This window comes from Oxyura jamaicensis, chromosome 2 (assembly GCF_011077185.1).
Source record: "Oxyura jamaicensis isolate SHBP4307 breed ruddy duck chromosome 2, BPBGC_Ojam_1.0, whole genome shotgun sequence".
In the NCBI taxonomy this organism is placed as follows: domain Eukaryota; kingdom Metazoa; phylum Chordata; class Aves; order Anseriformes; family Anatidae; genus Oxyura; species Oxyura jamaicensis.
In genome coordinates, this window is record NC_048894.1 from 24095538 (window position 1) to 24110432 (window position 14895).

Consider the following 14895-nt stretch of genomic DNA (forward strand, 5'->3'; position numbering starts at 1 on the left):
TGCTCTTTGCTCTGGCATTGATAGTCATGCTCTGTATGTCTGATGTGATCTCTGTAGAGGACTACTATGCTTAATAACATCATCTGAACTTTTAAATCACCGTCTTACTTGCTTTTTAGTTACTCACATCACTAATCTGTTTTCTGTTGTAATTGCTCCCATCATGTTCCATTGGTTTCTTCAAATCCTATTCATCAGTTATGCTTCCTGAAAGCCCAGTGCATTGCTCTTCTGTGACCTGAAAACAACAGGACACAGTCCAGGTCAACAGTAACCACCTATTCACTACTTGGATACTGTAGAAATACCAAGGAATTAACAGAAAGGAAAAAGAAAAATAGCTATGTACCCTCACCTTGTCCAAGTTTTGAAGAGACTTGCAGGATGGCAACTCCAAACAGAGGCAGTGAAATACTTCACCTGTTCTTCCACAGAAACCACCACTTCACACTGTCCTCAATTCCCACAGCTGATGCTCCTCCACCCTGACAGGCAGGACCAATGGACCTGGGCCTTAGCAAGGTTTGGGAAAAGCAGAGACAGGTTCAGAGAGGCTTCATGGAGATCAGCAGAAGGCAGACTCCTCTGCCTGAAAAAACAATGAATCATGTACACATAATCAGTTCATGTAAAAACTTGTAGGCACTGGGTACTGGGAGCTATGGTTGTACCTGAGCACTCACCAGAGCCTGGGTCCCAGGAACATCCATGCTTGGTGCACTGGAGGCCCTCATCCTCCTGCGTGCCAGCCAGTAATTTACTGGCAGAGTGGCGAGGCCAGAAGCACCAAGCTGCAGGCTGCAAGCTGCAGGACCGTGTGCACGTGCATGTTTTCAGAAAGCAGGAACTCTTCAGGAGCTGTCCTGCTTCCAAGATTCCACTTTTTTACAGTTGTTTACATTCTTGTGCAGATAATATTTATGTGAATATAGGAAAAGTAATGAAGACTAGTTTTGTTAAAATCATACACCCACAGGGTGAGAATTCAAGAAATACTCCAGTCATGTCTCCATTCCCTCCATTCCCCAAAGCATGCTTCCCCCTAAGCATCCTCCCCGTGCTGGGGCTTTGTGTACTCCCTGAAGACCTAGTGTTTCATTATTGTTATTATTAGAATTTTATTTTTTCTCCATCACTAGGGTTGACCTCTGTTCTGACTGTGTTCAGCAGCACAATTCTTTCTACCTGACAGTTACTCTGTGAGCCTTGAGATGTGCTGCCCTGAGCAAAGCAACCCACTAAATATCCTTCAAAAGCAGCCCATTGGTGCCCTCCTCCATCTCTCCCCTACCACTACCGTGGCTGCAGCTTTCTGTGAAGCAGGCAGGTCACAGCAGCAGTCCTGGTCCTGGCCTCCTGCCCTTTGGTTCTGTCTGTACCTTCTTGAGTAACCAGCTAGGGTGAGGTAGATCATGGAATATAATGAAGATTTCCAACTTTGAGCCCCAACAGACCAAAAGGAGAGGAAAGCAAGGGGAGAAAATTCTGGTGCTCTTCTGTCAGTTCATTTATCCTCTGCCACAGTGTTAAAAAACTACTGCATTTGCAAGTGGGACAGCAAAACAACCTCATTCACAGCATTCACACTGTATTTCTCCACTTGCACGTGCCTGTGTGCCCAGGTAAGCCAAGCCTGCTTGCTCCCTCCCACGCTCAGATCATTTCAGTGCTGCAGCATCAGAGCTGGTGCCTCAGATGCTTTAATGGGTTTTAAAAGTTTTTGTTGTTGTTCCTTCTATATTTCCTGGTTAGGGTTTGAATCAGAAGCACTGAAATACTCCCAGGAGGTTTCCAGTAACACACTGATGCCTTTCCAAGACTTCACTGCCAGTAAAAGTCAGATGAAGTTTGGGCCAATATCTGTGTTTACAGATTCTGGAGTGAGCTGAACTGAATTTGTCAACCTGAGCTGTCTTATGTTCACTGCAACACCTGTCTGTACAAAGCCACTTTTAGCTCTCTTGCACTCGTGACTTCTTCTATCTTGTCAGTCATTATGGCACACCTCTCATGTTGGAAGGGCTGACAGAAAAACTGCCTTTGATCATGTGTGATAGTCACTTTATGATGGGGAATTACAGAAACAAAAGATACTGGGTGTGACCCGCTCACTTGATGTAAACACCTAAAATGGGTCAGAGCCAGACCTGTGCCAAGCTCCATGGGTCACAGGGCCAGTGCCAGGCCACAGTCACCTCGGCCTGATGTCGGCCTCAGGAAGGGACAGCAGGGCAGGCCCTGAGGCTGGCTGCCTCGGAGGTGTCGTTTGGTGAGGGGAAACCTGAAAAATAGAAGTGCTGAAAGTTGTCTTCTGATAAAGAATATGGTGAGTCACTGGGAAGCAATTAATAGCTATTCTTTGGGGATTTACTCTCTCTCCCGCCCACTTCCTTTTTCTCCTGTCCTCAGTTATCTGGCTATAAATAGAGATGAGTAGTTGAGTGCCTGAAGCAGTCACTTACCTTATCAGTGTCATCTCAATGAAGTGTACAATTAATTTCTGTTTCAAAAATGTTGATTGGTTATAATATTCTCATTGTGGCTGAACAACAGCAAAACATTTATTAAGTCTTGCACAGGCATACATAGGCAGGTAGCATTCGTGCATGCTCACATTAATCTCTCATTTAGTGGCAGAGAAAGAGAAATTTTCCTGTAAGGCTCGATCTGAAATGTGTCTCATTTCAGCTCACACATGATGGATTATCTCTTTGCTCCCTTCTCTTTCTATTTGTGAACTTGACTTGTGAACAGTGGTGGTGCAAGGCTGGGTGACAGCAGCTGCTGCCTCCTGCTCTCCAGCAAGGCAGGAGCAACCTGGGGCTGGATGGATACAGCCCAGGCAAGGCGAACTCTGCTGACTACCAGAGGGTCCTGCGGCAGTTTCTTGTCCTGTCTTCATCTAGGAGAAAAGCTCTGGGTGTGAGAGGCTGTGCAAGGGGGGAAAATTACCTTACATGTCTAGCTGGCATAATGAAAACATTCTGAAGGGTAGAACTATGTTTCTTGTCTCTTATATCCTTTCCTTCCTTGTGTAATGCATTATGGGAATGCAAATACAAACTTATTGGAAATACATTTGTCATTAATCTTTACCTGTTTCTGACATTACAAATCAGCATTTGGAAGCTCTGTGAGCACTAAAACCATCTAACGTTGCATTCCATCTCACCACATGTTTTCTTCATTCATTTTCCTGTGATAAGAAGTCAAGAACAGCAGGAAGTGTCAAAGACTTTAATCAGCTGGATCATTGTGTTGAAATTCTTCAGGTATGAAATCTGAAAATAAAGAATATAATAAATCCAGTAGCTAATAATAAATATATCAGTTATAAAGATCTAATATGTTCCAAAGGAGCAGGGTTTACATTTTTCACTTTCAATTTGCTGCTCCCACTGAAGACAATACAAAGTGAAAAAATAGGCTTACTAAAGATGGATCATGATGAAATAACATTATACCTTTCCTTGACAAGGTAATAGGTTTGCTTTAAAAAGAAAAAAAAAAAAAAAAAAAAAAAAAGAATTGTAGTAGAGCTCATTTATCTGGTTTTCAAAATGCATTTGACATTATGTCACATAGAAAACAGTTAAGATGAAGAACATAGAGATAGCATACAAATTCTGAAATAGATAGTGAGCTGGCTCAAAGTGAGATGGCAAAGGGTCCTGCTGCAAACAGAAGTACCAATAAGTAGCTGCCAGATGTGCCTCTCAATGCTTAGTCTTGGGACTGATCTTACTTAATGTTTTCATTAATCATTTTGGCATACTAAGTAGAACAGGTTGATGAATGATACAGAACAAGAAGAACTCAGGTTTGAGAAGCAGGAAATGAATGTTGTCATGAAGACAGGCTGAATAAATTAAATTGTATGAATGCAAAGTTGCGTTTGATATAACACAGACTCCTGCTATAGGCTGCCAATGGAAGGGAGAGATTAGCTGATCATGCAATGAGTACAAGACATTAGGAAAAAAGAAAATGCAATAGCAGAGATGTATTGGTCTCCATATTTCTGACCGAAATAAGTACTCATTACACCTAGAAGCCACTTCTGGGACCTTATATAGAAAATTACCAACAATTGCAGTCATCCTAAGATGAATTCAAAGTGGCTACCAAAATGAACAAGGAAACCAGAATACAAAAAAAGAATTTTTAAGTTACTGACTACATTTTAGTGCCCCTTTTGTCTTCCAGTGTCAGGCACCTCTTTCCCCTTCTGTTTGGTGTCCAGTTGATCAGCTACAGTAGGTATCATTGGGACAGCATGGAATGATGGACACTGTGGCCTGGCTGTATGTGTAACAGAATGAAAATTATCATATTAATATAAGATGTCAGAGGGGAATATAACTTCCAAAAGCCCATATCCAGAGCCTCCTAGAGGGCCCCATTCTGTTAAATATGTCATGACACATACCAGTTGCTGGACTGGTTCTTCATCCGGTGAAGTGGCAACTTTCCAGGTTGATTCTGGAGCTTGCTGTCACTTTTGACACCACTCATAAGATAACTCCAGTCTTCATGCTGGAGCTCATCCTTGAGGGCCTTTTACATTTTTCTGAGGTAGAGTCATCAAGATTAGGAAAGAAACAAGACCACAGGGCTAAAGCAAGCAACCACACAGCTCAGTGGCAAGCTTCTGTAAGTACTGTGCAAATAGTTTGTTATTACTTTATAGAATTAAATACTTTACATAAAGCCTCCCCAAAATTCAGGATAATAGAAAAATAAGTAAATGTTGTGAGTTATTGGCAAACAATTTCTGACCAGGAGTAAAAGCTTTTATAGCATTTTTAATAAATAAACTCTTCTGCAAGAATGAATTGTAAAATATTATAAGAAAAAATAAGAAGATGAGCAAACAGAAAGATTCCAAAATCTCTCCAGAAATTAAACCTGGCACAATTTTACACTTCTGGTGGCAAGTTCTAAGGCATATGGAAGATTACTGAGAGATATTTTTTAAATCACTCTTTCTTTCATAATGTCTTATTACAGCTTCCATGTTATCTTTAGTTTCATAATCCAAACAATTCTTGAGTTATTTGTACAACTATAAAATATAGAGTTTCCCTAACTTAAACAATCTGTTCAGCAATCACAGCCCTGTATATACATTTTACATTCTTCTGTCTATTTTTGATGGCAGTATCTAAAATAAAAAGGGCATTTTCATATAAGTAACTTTAGAGGGCTATGAAAGAGTATAAAGTGAATGCATTTTCTTAGCAAACACAATTACTAAGAATTGCAGGTATCCTCTAAGACAATCTCTTCTGCAGTCACTAAATGCAAGGATATAGTCAATGAGCTGTAACTACAGTCTTCCAGCTACTCTGGTCTTTTCCAGCTCTAGTGAGGAGTAGGTCTCTCCCATAATGTTTGGGGACACCAACCAGGTCCAGAGAGTAGGGAAAAGCCTGTGGAAAAACCCCTCCAAATGAAGTGCTGATCACTCCAAGGGTCATTTTTCTCAGCCAAGGACTGAGAGCAATGAGCATTTGTTCAGCTGCAACATCCTCAAAAGTCTTCTGAGATGTGGAGCATCTTGTCTGGCTGTTCACACTGAGGTTTGGACATGTAGTATTATTCACCTAAAGCAGTATTATTCACTTAAAGATTTCAAAACAGTTTCCAATAGTAAATCAAGTAATTTCGTTCCTCTCTCTATATTTGCACAAGAAAATGACTTAAGAAGAAGAGATCCAGAGTGTGGGTTACTTATGCTCACATATGTTGCTCGAGTGGTGACAACAATCCTGTTCTCCTGAGTATTAGTTCCCTGTAGACTATTTCATGGGGCTATTTCACTGCAGTCATGAGGTATGATGCTAATGTTGGACAATAGCTATAACAGGATGTCTGTGCTGTTGGTGAATTCAAAGCACTGGTTCAAATTCTTAAGCATTAAAATCACAGAAGGAATCACTTGTCATTTTGCCTTTTCATTCTTAAACCAAGTTTAAATGACTCTAGATAGACTTGTTTTAATTCATCAAATAGTTTACCTCTCTCCCAAAAAAGCCTTAGGTGTGATGCACAAAAGCAATTAATAAATTATTCAGCTCTCTCCCTTGACTTTGTGCATTAATACATGAAGCCTCTGACCCCCTACAACATGAATGTTTTAGTGATTAAAGAGGCATTCTGGCATAAATAGGTCAAATGTAGAGCTATGGAACTTCCTTCACCATCTGAATCTGAGTTAGTAGTCTTTTTCTCCTTAATTATAAAATCCCAGAAATTCTGGGAAACACAGAGAAACCTGAAATCCTATAAATAACACATAGCAATGCTTGGATTCTTTGGGGTTTCTCAGGTGTTGTCATGTTCTGAACTGTGCAGCCAGCATTCTTCATACATTAATAATCAAGAGGAGAGACATTAAAGAAGAAGAAATATGTGAATAATACAAGAGACAAGGGAAAAATAATGAAAGCAAATGTCCTTCACCTGACATCGGGCATGATCATTCTGTCCCTGTGCAAATAAATCTGGCTTCAGGTTTGGTAATAAGGCAGTAAGTTGCTTATAAGTGCTACTGAAGGCAGATAAAGGCAGCTGTACATCCAGATAGCTGTAATTCTATTTTACATAGCACTGCAGAATTGAGCCCTTTAAGATAATAGCCAAAAATTAAAATGCCTTTTAGCAGAACTGTGTTAAGCAGGGTCCCTGGCATTCTCTGGTGTTAGGAAAAGTTACATTAAAAGCAGCTTCAGAAAATGTATCTTTCCTAAGCTTGCAGTCATCCAATCAAACTGAAGGAGGGCAGACATGCTGGGGTAGCATATGAGGGTAAAGGAGCCTGAAGCTCTCCATGTAGGGAGCTCGTGGGCAGAGCCAGGCAAAAGCCAGGCACTCTGGGCAGGGGGACTGTGACCTTCCTGCACATCTCCACCAGTCCCACCTTCGCTGGAGGGCTGAGTCCTCTCTGGTGACAAAAGACGACAGCCCTGAACAGCCACAGAGGCTTTAATCAATGTGTTAGACCCTGATTCTTTAGCATCTTCCTGTAAACCAGAACCAACCTCCTTTTTCATTTGTTCTTTCTCCCTTGCTGTCTTATTTCCCCACAATGAGGATTCCCCAAGTTCTTGTTACTGGCACTGGCTGCTTTGCACAGGCAGGCAAGCAGTATATTGAATTCATTAGCATTGGCGTGCCTATAGCTCATGCACATGTTTTGCCCTTGGGGCAAAGTGGGGACCCTGAATATCTCCTTCACCTTCCTGCCTTGCTCACACTCCATCTGTGATTCTATTTAAGTGCTTGGCTTTCAGCTGCAGAGGTTCCAGGGTTAACACATCAGGGGATGCCTAACAGGGGATAGCACTTCCAGATAATTTTAGTATTTCAGTAGCTTATTTATGTATTAATGTCATTTAATTCGTAGGAAACAAATGACTGAGGAAGAAGTCAGGTGAAGAATGCAGCATCCCTGTGCCAAATACAGTCATTTGAAATCTGTAATTCGAAATCACAGCTACTTTGTGTGATGCGATTACAACTCTTCAGATGCAAAGCACCTAACCCTGAACTGACGAAACTCCATTTTTAACATTAGGTGGTTTCATTGATGAGTTTAATCTAACCTGACTTTAGACATCTAATAGTTACCTCATTAAAAACAAACAAACAAAACAAACAAACAAACAAAAAAACTATACTCAAAATAATGTGCACTCATGGAAGATCATCATCCTAACTATTTTTATGTTTATTGGAAGATGCTCTTTTTCAAGCCTCCTTCACTGACTTTAGAGGTAGGGATGATGCCTAGCTTAGGCTTACATGGCTGTTAAACCTCCAGAGTCTGGTGAGATGAATTGCTGAGAACTCCAAGGAATCAAATCTTCCAGACTCTGTGCTATTAAATTCTCCATGAAACTTCTGTGCATGCTCAGTGTAACATTCTAGTATATGCCGCACATTTAAATTATGTTTAAAAGTAATAGGCAGTACTTACAAAGAAAGTACAATATCAAAACAGAATAATAGTTAACAAAGTTGTACCTATAGGAGAGGAAAACAGAGATTCCTCCTGCCTTTCCTGTAATCCAAGTTTACAGAAACATATTCCATACTGGTTCCCTGTTGGTTGAACTTGGCACATCCTGTTGAACCATGTTTAGTTCTGCTGATGTTCAGTTAGAAGTAGTGATTAAATCTTAGAAAAAGAAGAAATCTTTTCAATTACGAGAAATCAGTAGATCAGTAGTCCGGGAAGAGAATATGAATGAAGCCAGAGGGGAAAAAAAAAAAAAAAAAAAAAAAAAAAAAAAGGATGAATTGTAAGTATTCCACTTGATCCCAGCACAACCGCAATCTTTACTGGGAGTGACCTTCTTGGAAAACTGCACTACTTTTATTTAGAAAAATGTTTGAGCTACAGAATTTGAATGCAGATTTTTGGGCACCAGTGTTTGGCACAATGCACATCAGGGTTTTGGTTTGACCAACTATAGAAATAGAGCCCAGTGACAAGTATCTATTTGCATGCTAAATATAGGTTTGTACAAGTAAATGACAGATTACATATAAACACTCATTGATGCTAATCTGGCAAAAAGCAGTTCATACCATATTTTGCTAGCATGCTTTTGAAGTCCAGCTGAAAATATTATCCTTTTCTCATCTAGCCTTAAATAACATGAAAACAAAATAAACTACCATCTTTCTATTTGGGTTAAGCAATATATCTTTGTCATATTAAAAACCATACACAGTGTTTTTTGTGTGACATGCAGTGGCTCCGTTTTGACAGATGATGGGAAGGTTTTGAGGGTGCCAAGCAAGTGGAGACCATGAACGGTTTGATGTAGTACTTTTAGCTGAGCCTTCTGAAATCTCATGTGGATACTTGAGTACTGAGTTCTTTGTATTTTGTAATTTGTTCCTTCCTTCTCAGCTCAAGCAGAAACTCAGACAGAATCCAAAGTCAAATTTGGATTTACAGGACAATAGTTTCTGTCTTCATCTACACAGAATTGGTGGGTTTTTATTGACAGCCTACGGATAAGCTATCTTTTTTTTTTTTTTTTTTTTTTTTTTGTATAGGGATATAGGGATAAGAGATTTATTATTCTAACATTTTGCTGTCTTCCCTAGATTCATGTTATGTCTTGGAAATATTTATATTCTCCTTTTGTGAGTCATATGCCTAAAAGTGTAAAGGAAAAACGAGTGTTTTTAAGCTCTCATAGCAGTAATCCATTAATAAAATGGCTATCAGTTTCCATCCAATGTGCTGTCCATTAGCTAGTACAGCTTTACAATATGTATATTTGGAAGTTTCCTGCATGACTGATGGGGATACCTAACTCATGTGCATGGTGAACAGACAAAGAAAATAGCTGTTTAATTTTCTGTTACAAGACAAGCTCAGTGTATGACCCCGTATTTAAAAGCATTTGATCTTAAGTGACTGCTGAAAATAGATTCCATACAACTCATGAACTTGGCAATGTGAGCATTTCCAATTAGACACCTTAGCTTTCATGCTCAGTGCAGTATATCAGTTCTCATTTGTGAGTGCACCAACTTTCCAAACCTTGTGCTACATCAACCAGAATGGCATTATTTCCTCACTTTTTTTCCATGGTGAATTTAGTTTGAGGCATGTTCATTATAGTTTTTATTCTTCCTTGTAATAGGACTGTGCTGACACTAGTCATTGAATTAATGAGAACAGGTGTCTTTTTGTATTTTCTCCCCCCTGTTCACCCTGTTCTCCCACCCCCTCAATCCCTTTCTTTGAGTGGAGATCTGCTACTTCTTTGTTCATGAATAATGTGTTGCTTTTCAACTCAATTAGTATGTAGTGTCAAAAGAGGTTTGTCAGGTGTTGTTACCTGAAGCTCCCAATGAAAGCACTTTTAAACGTTGCTTCTTCTATACATTGTGTAACTTAGTCAATAGCTAAAATAGGCATAGTATCTCAAACTGGAGTGTGTCATATTCTATAAATGAGATATGAAGATGGCTTCCAGTGAGATCGATGGAACATAGGTTTGCAAAGGTATTTGTGTCTTTGTGTGCACCAATGCTTCTGAAAAGGAGACAAGGGAAGTGTTTATGGCATTATGTTTTTCTTAGTTTTGTTCCTCTAAAACAGACAACTGCATGAATATTTGTATTATCAAGCACAACATAGAAAAAAAAATATTTTGATTGCATATTTGATTGCTTTAAAAGCTCAAGGGGTGTTTAGAAAGAGTCAGCATTAGAATAGGGCACAGAAATCTGCAAAATAAGATCACATCCAATAAAGATCATAGAGATCATAGAAATCTACAGACATTGAGGTTGGAAAAGACCTCCAAGATCATCTGGTCCTACCATCCACCTACCACCAGTATCACCCACTAAATCATGTCCCTAAGCACCATGTCCAACCTTTCCTTAAACACCTCCAAGGATGAGGAGATGCCAGAATTTATGGGATCAAAAAGGTACTGAAGTGGCAAGTTAAAGAGAAACTTGTCAACAGAACTGGAAGGAATGCACCTATGAGTCCTCACAAAGTTCACTTTCAGAGTGGATGAACCCCTAAAAAAATCCACTGTAAAGCAGCTGCATCACAACACTTGCACATAAACATGCCCCTGTTCCTTTTCTCACTCTATATACGCACCATATTTTTGCCCACCTACAGGCTTACTCTCTAGCATTACTGTTTTTCACAGCACAAGATAAAATTCCCCCAGACACATTGCTATAATAGACGCATCTGCAACTCTCCTGTTCTTCGTCTTTGCTAGATCTTCACAAGATCACCACCTTACACAGCAAACATGTCCGGTGTAACGCTGGTGAGTCACTACAATGTCACAGCACACCCATGCCGAAACACCACAGAGCAAATGAAGCACATCTGCCTCGTCTTCAGACCCAGACATCAGACCCCAGGTCTTCAGGAACTGTTTTCCTTCTTTACAACATTGATTTTTATAAGGCTTCATTATGTGTGACCATCCTAAATTTAAACACATGCCTGAGATCACCTGTGTAAGCTGTGTGGTTCTGCCATTTGTGTGCACAGGCCATTTCCAGCCACTGCAGCTATCAAATGCGATCTGAATAAGTGATTTTTCAGCAACGCCATTTTAGCCATGTTTCAAAAGTAAGAAAACGCACTGTGGATGATGCAAAAGAGCTAGAGAGTACATAATATGAACATCTGACTATTCCTCTGTGACTATTCTGCTGTAGGACAGTGGGTTAGAAAGAATATACTCAGAATCCCCAGGTATTATCTATGAGTATAAATAGTCTAATAGGAGATTGAAACAGCTCAGTGGCATGAAGGCAAAAGAACAGTACTTCTGGCCAGGTAAATATCTGGTCATAAGAATCAGTACTACCAGAAAACTACTGGGTTTATATTTTGGCCAAATGTTTATTAATCTTCATTTGCTAATACTTTCTATATAGTGATACCCATAGAACAATAATATTTTCTTGTACCTTAAGATTCAGCAATATTTTCAAAATATATGATATTCATAGAAAATATTTTCTTGTCTTAATGATCTCTGCCATCTTGAGAACCAAGTGTTAAAGGGATTTTTTCACACATTTTTTCACCCTTAATTTTGACTTCTATCAGGCAACTTTTATTTCTTTAATTCTTTCAGTTGGGCATTACTGTCTAACTGATTTGACTAATACCAGCCCTTCTTCAATTTAAATCATTATGTTTGTGATGAGGAAAAAGAAACAGTCTAATCATAGAATAATTGAGTTTTAAACTGTGAAGAGGAGACAACAGTAATGAAAATTTCAATTTCCAAGAAAAATTAACCATAAGCAGCAACTTTAGTGGTTGAATAGATGAAGTTTTAAGCTGATATTCTTTTTTTCCTCTTCACTTGCCTCATATCCTGGGTTTAATTTTCCCTGAGCTATCTGGACTGAGAACACCAACATTTTTTTAATGGACTAATATATAAAATCTGTTTGGAATTAAAAGGTGTTTACTGTGAAGTTGCTGTGAATTTACTCTGGCTTAAATCTCTAGTGCAGCCCCAGATTTTCTCCGTAGCCACATTGCTATCACTTTTTACCTACTTTGAAGAAAGACATGACCAAGGGGTTAATGGAAGATGTTGTCTCTTTCTTCTGACTTACCCTAGTATAAAGCATGAAGACTGGGAAATGTAAAACATTGTGGAGTTATGAGGAGAGTGAAAAAACACAATGTCAGGAATGTCACAAATACACAGTAAATTCTCTCTTTCCAAGAATAGTCACTGTCACTTTCTAATGGCAGTGCCCTACATATTGCAATATTTTCTGGATATGATTCCTTCTATAAAGAGAATGGTGAAAAATACACTGTTATGCCTCAGAATTTGTCCCTTCGTCCCTTTGACAATTTTATCCCTCAGAACTTTATCTATCAGATCATTCTTACATTTTCTCTTGCTCCAGGGCTTCAAAAGGTTAGATTTCAGATTCATGTGGGATGTTCAGACCCCGCTTGAATAAAATGACAGTTAAAAATAAGTAATAAATATTGCAAACATCAGATGAAAACCTTTCAGTTCATTTACATTCTAAATATTAATAGCTGTGAGATAAATTATATTTAATGTCCAATTACAGTGCAATAACTGCCTGGTCTATATCAGAGAACTGAATGCATCATGCCGAGACTTAATTGGCACTATTAGGCTTTGTACTGATCTTTTAAATGAGTCATGTTTTTTGAACTTTTGCTCATTTTATGAACTATATAAACACAGGAAGATCTAGTCATTTCCTTTAGCTCATTCCTGATTTTTTTCCCAAAATTTTGAGCTTTGGTTAATTGTAGTTGCTTTTAAAATCTTCAGTTTGGAAGACTTCACGCATATTTTTTGGAATAAAGTAGTTAAAGGATTTTTTGGTGAAATCTCAAGATAACCTGCTAACTTGCACAGAGGCCCTAAAAAACTTGTGAATTCTAGAGTTTAGAGTAATTGCATTCTGATTCCAAGCAGGTATTATAGTGCCTAAGAGTACTATATACTTATTGACATTCCGAGGATAAAATCCTTCAACTCTGACAGAAACTCATTTAACATTTTCCAGTGCTAAACTAAGAAACTAAAATTATTTCTAAAATATATAAACAATAGCTAGCCCTTCCTGTTTATCCTAAGATATGTATGAGAGGATGGAATGAAATGGAATGGCAGAAGGTCTGATTTACTAGGCTTTTTACAGTTGTGGACAATATGACCGAGTTATATAAATAAATGACTCATTGCAAAAAGGTTTAAATTTTATAAGCCAATGCAACAAATTCCAACTGTTTTAGCTAAAACTGATGGCTTTCTGTAAAGTCCAGTCTGTCATGTCTACATGCATTACAACCAGACCTTTTTACTGATGTTCTTAAACTCAGATATGTGCATTTTGTCTTAGTGTTGAATGTTCATAGACATGCATACTTGAAAATGATGTTCTTGATATAAAATGTCATAGGATATGCATAGTATTTTCAGAAAATTAAATCAGCTAGGTCACAATTACCAATCGTTAAGGCAGGTGGATCACTGTCTTTCGGGGTAAGCTCATCCTCACTCTAAAAATAATGTGAAACCTACATCATCTTCTATAGATATGTGTGCATATATAAGTGTGCAATCCAGGAGTATACAGAGAGTAGGAACACACACCAACAAAAAGCAAGATTTTTCTGGCTGAAAGAAGAGACTAGATGACCCAAAAGGATTATAAATTTTGTTTTCTCATCTGTATTTGACGTGTCTTAGGATTCTCCACACTCTCCTATCAGTAAAATTAATTTAAAAGTATTTTCTTCATTTACTTTACTGTAACAGAGTCAGAAAGTAAAATGTGTTTATCCAGTGAATTTATAACTACCTACAGCTATGCAGTAATATATCATAAACATAAAATAAGTTTTAACTTATTGTTATCCAAAAATAAGTATTATGTTGTATATCATAAATAAGTATTATGTTTTTTATTATTTTTTTGCCCTCAAGAATTGATCTCATTCTTAGTGGATGAATATATAAGAAGGAAACACAAATACGTATAACAACACAAACAAGATATTTAAAAAAACAAAACAAAGAAATAGTTTGAATAATGGACATCGGTGATAAGATCCCACAAGATAAAGCCTTTTTGGCTCTATTAATTGTGATATCTAAAGGATGCATAAGAGTCAAAGTTACTGCCAATAATACCTCAGACCATCCTCACTTCTCCAAAATCTTCTGTTCTGTATTTCTTGGAATTCAATTGCTCTTGGTTAAGTAGAAGTTCAAGGAGAGATGTTTTGGGGAAAAAAATAAAAACAAACAAAAAAAAAAAACAAAACGCACCAAAATCACAAAAGGAAATCTATGGTAAACGATTCACAAGATATTACACTGTAGTTGCTAGTAATTACGCTGTAGTTGCTAGTACTTAAAGCCCCACTCTTTCCATTGGGCCCTAAAAATATACAAACCAAAACTCAGTCTGCTCAGTCTGCTCCCCAGTTTACTACCTAACGCCCTGGTCCTACCACTGCGCTGTAAGGGTGATTTTAGATATTTTCAAATCCAGCAAGAACTGGGTACATGAGAGTAAGAGTCCTAGTGCAAAATTTGGGGTGCTAGAAAGCTGACAATCTTCACTCTGTGTCCAGCTAAAGGGATTTTAAAGGGATTGGTCTGAAGGATGTAGGGGGTCTTGTTCTGTCCTGAATTATACCAGTGGTACAGGCCTATGTTGATCTTCAGAATGAATGATCTGTTTTTGTTGGGAGGATCTCTGCCCAGTGTTCTCCTTGTAAAGGAGAGCCATTAGTAGAGAAATCATCCATTTTCTGTGTCTACTGAGCAATGGCTTTTACTCTGATAAAAAGAGCTAATTGCA

General features: G+C 38.4%; 1 long non-coding RNA gene across 1 annotated transcript in view; it reads left to right on the forward strand.

The window, feature by feature from the left end:
- LOC118162964 overlaps positions 1–14895 on the forward strand; it is a 90312-nt gene that overhangs the window by 35917 nt on the left and 39500 nt on the right. The gene's annotated exons all lie outside the window — the stretch shown is intronic.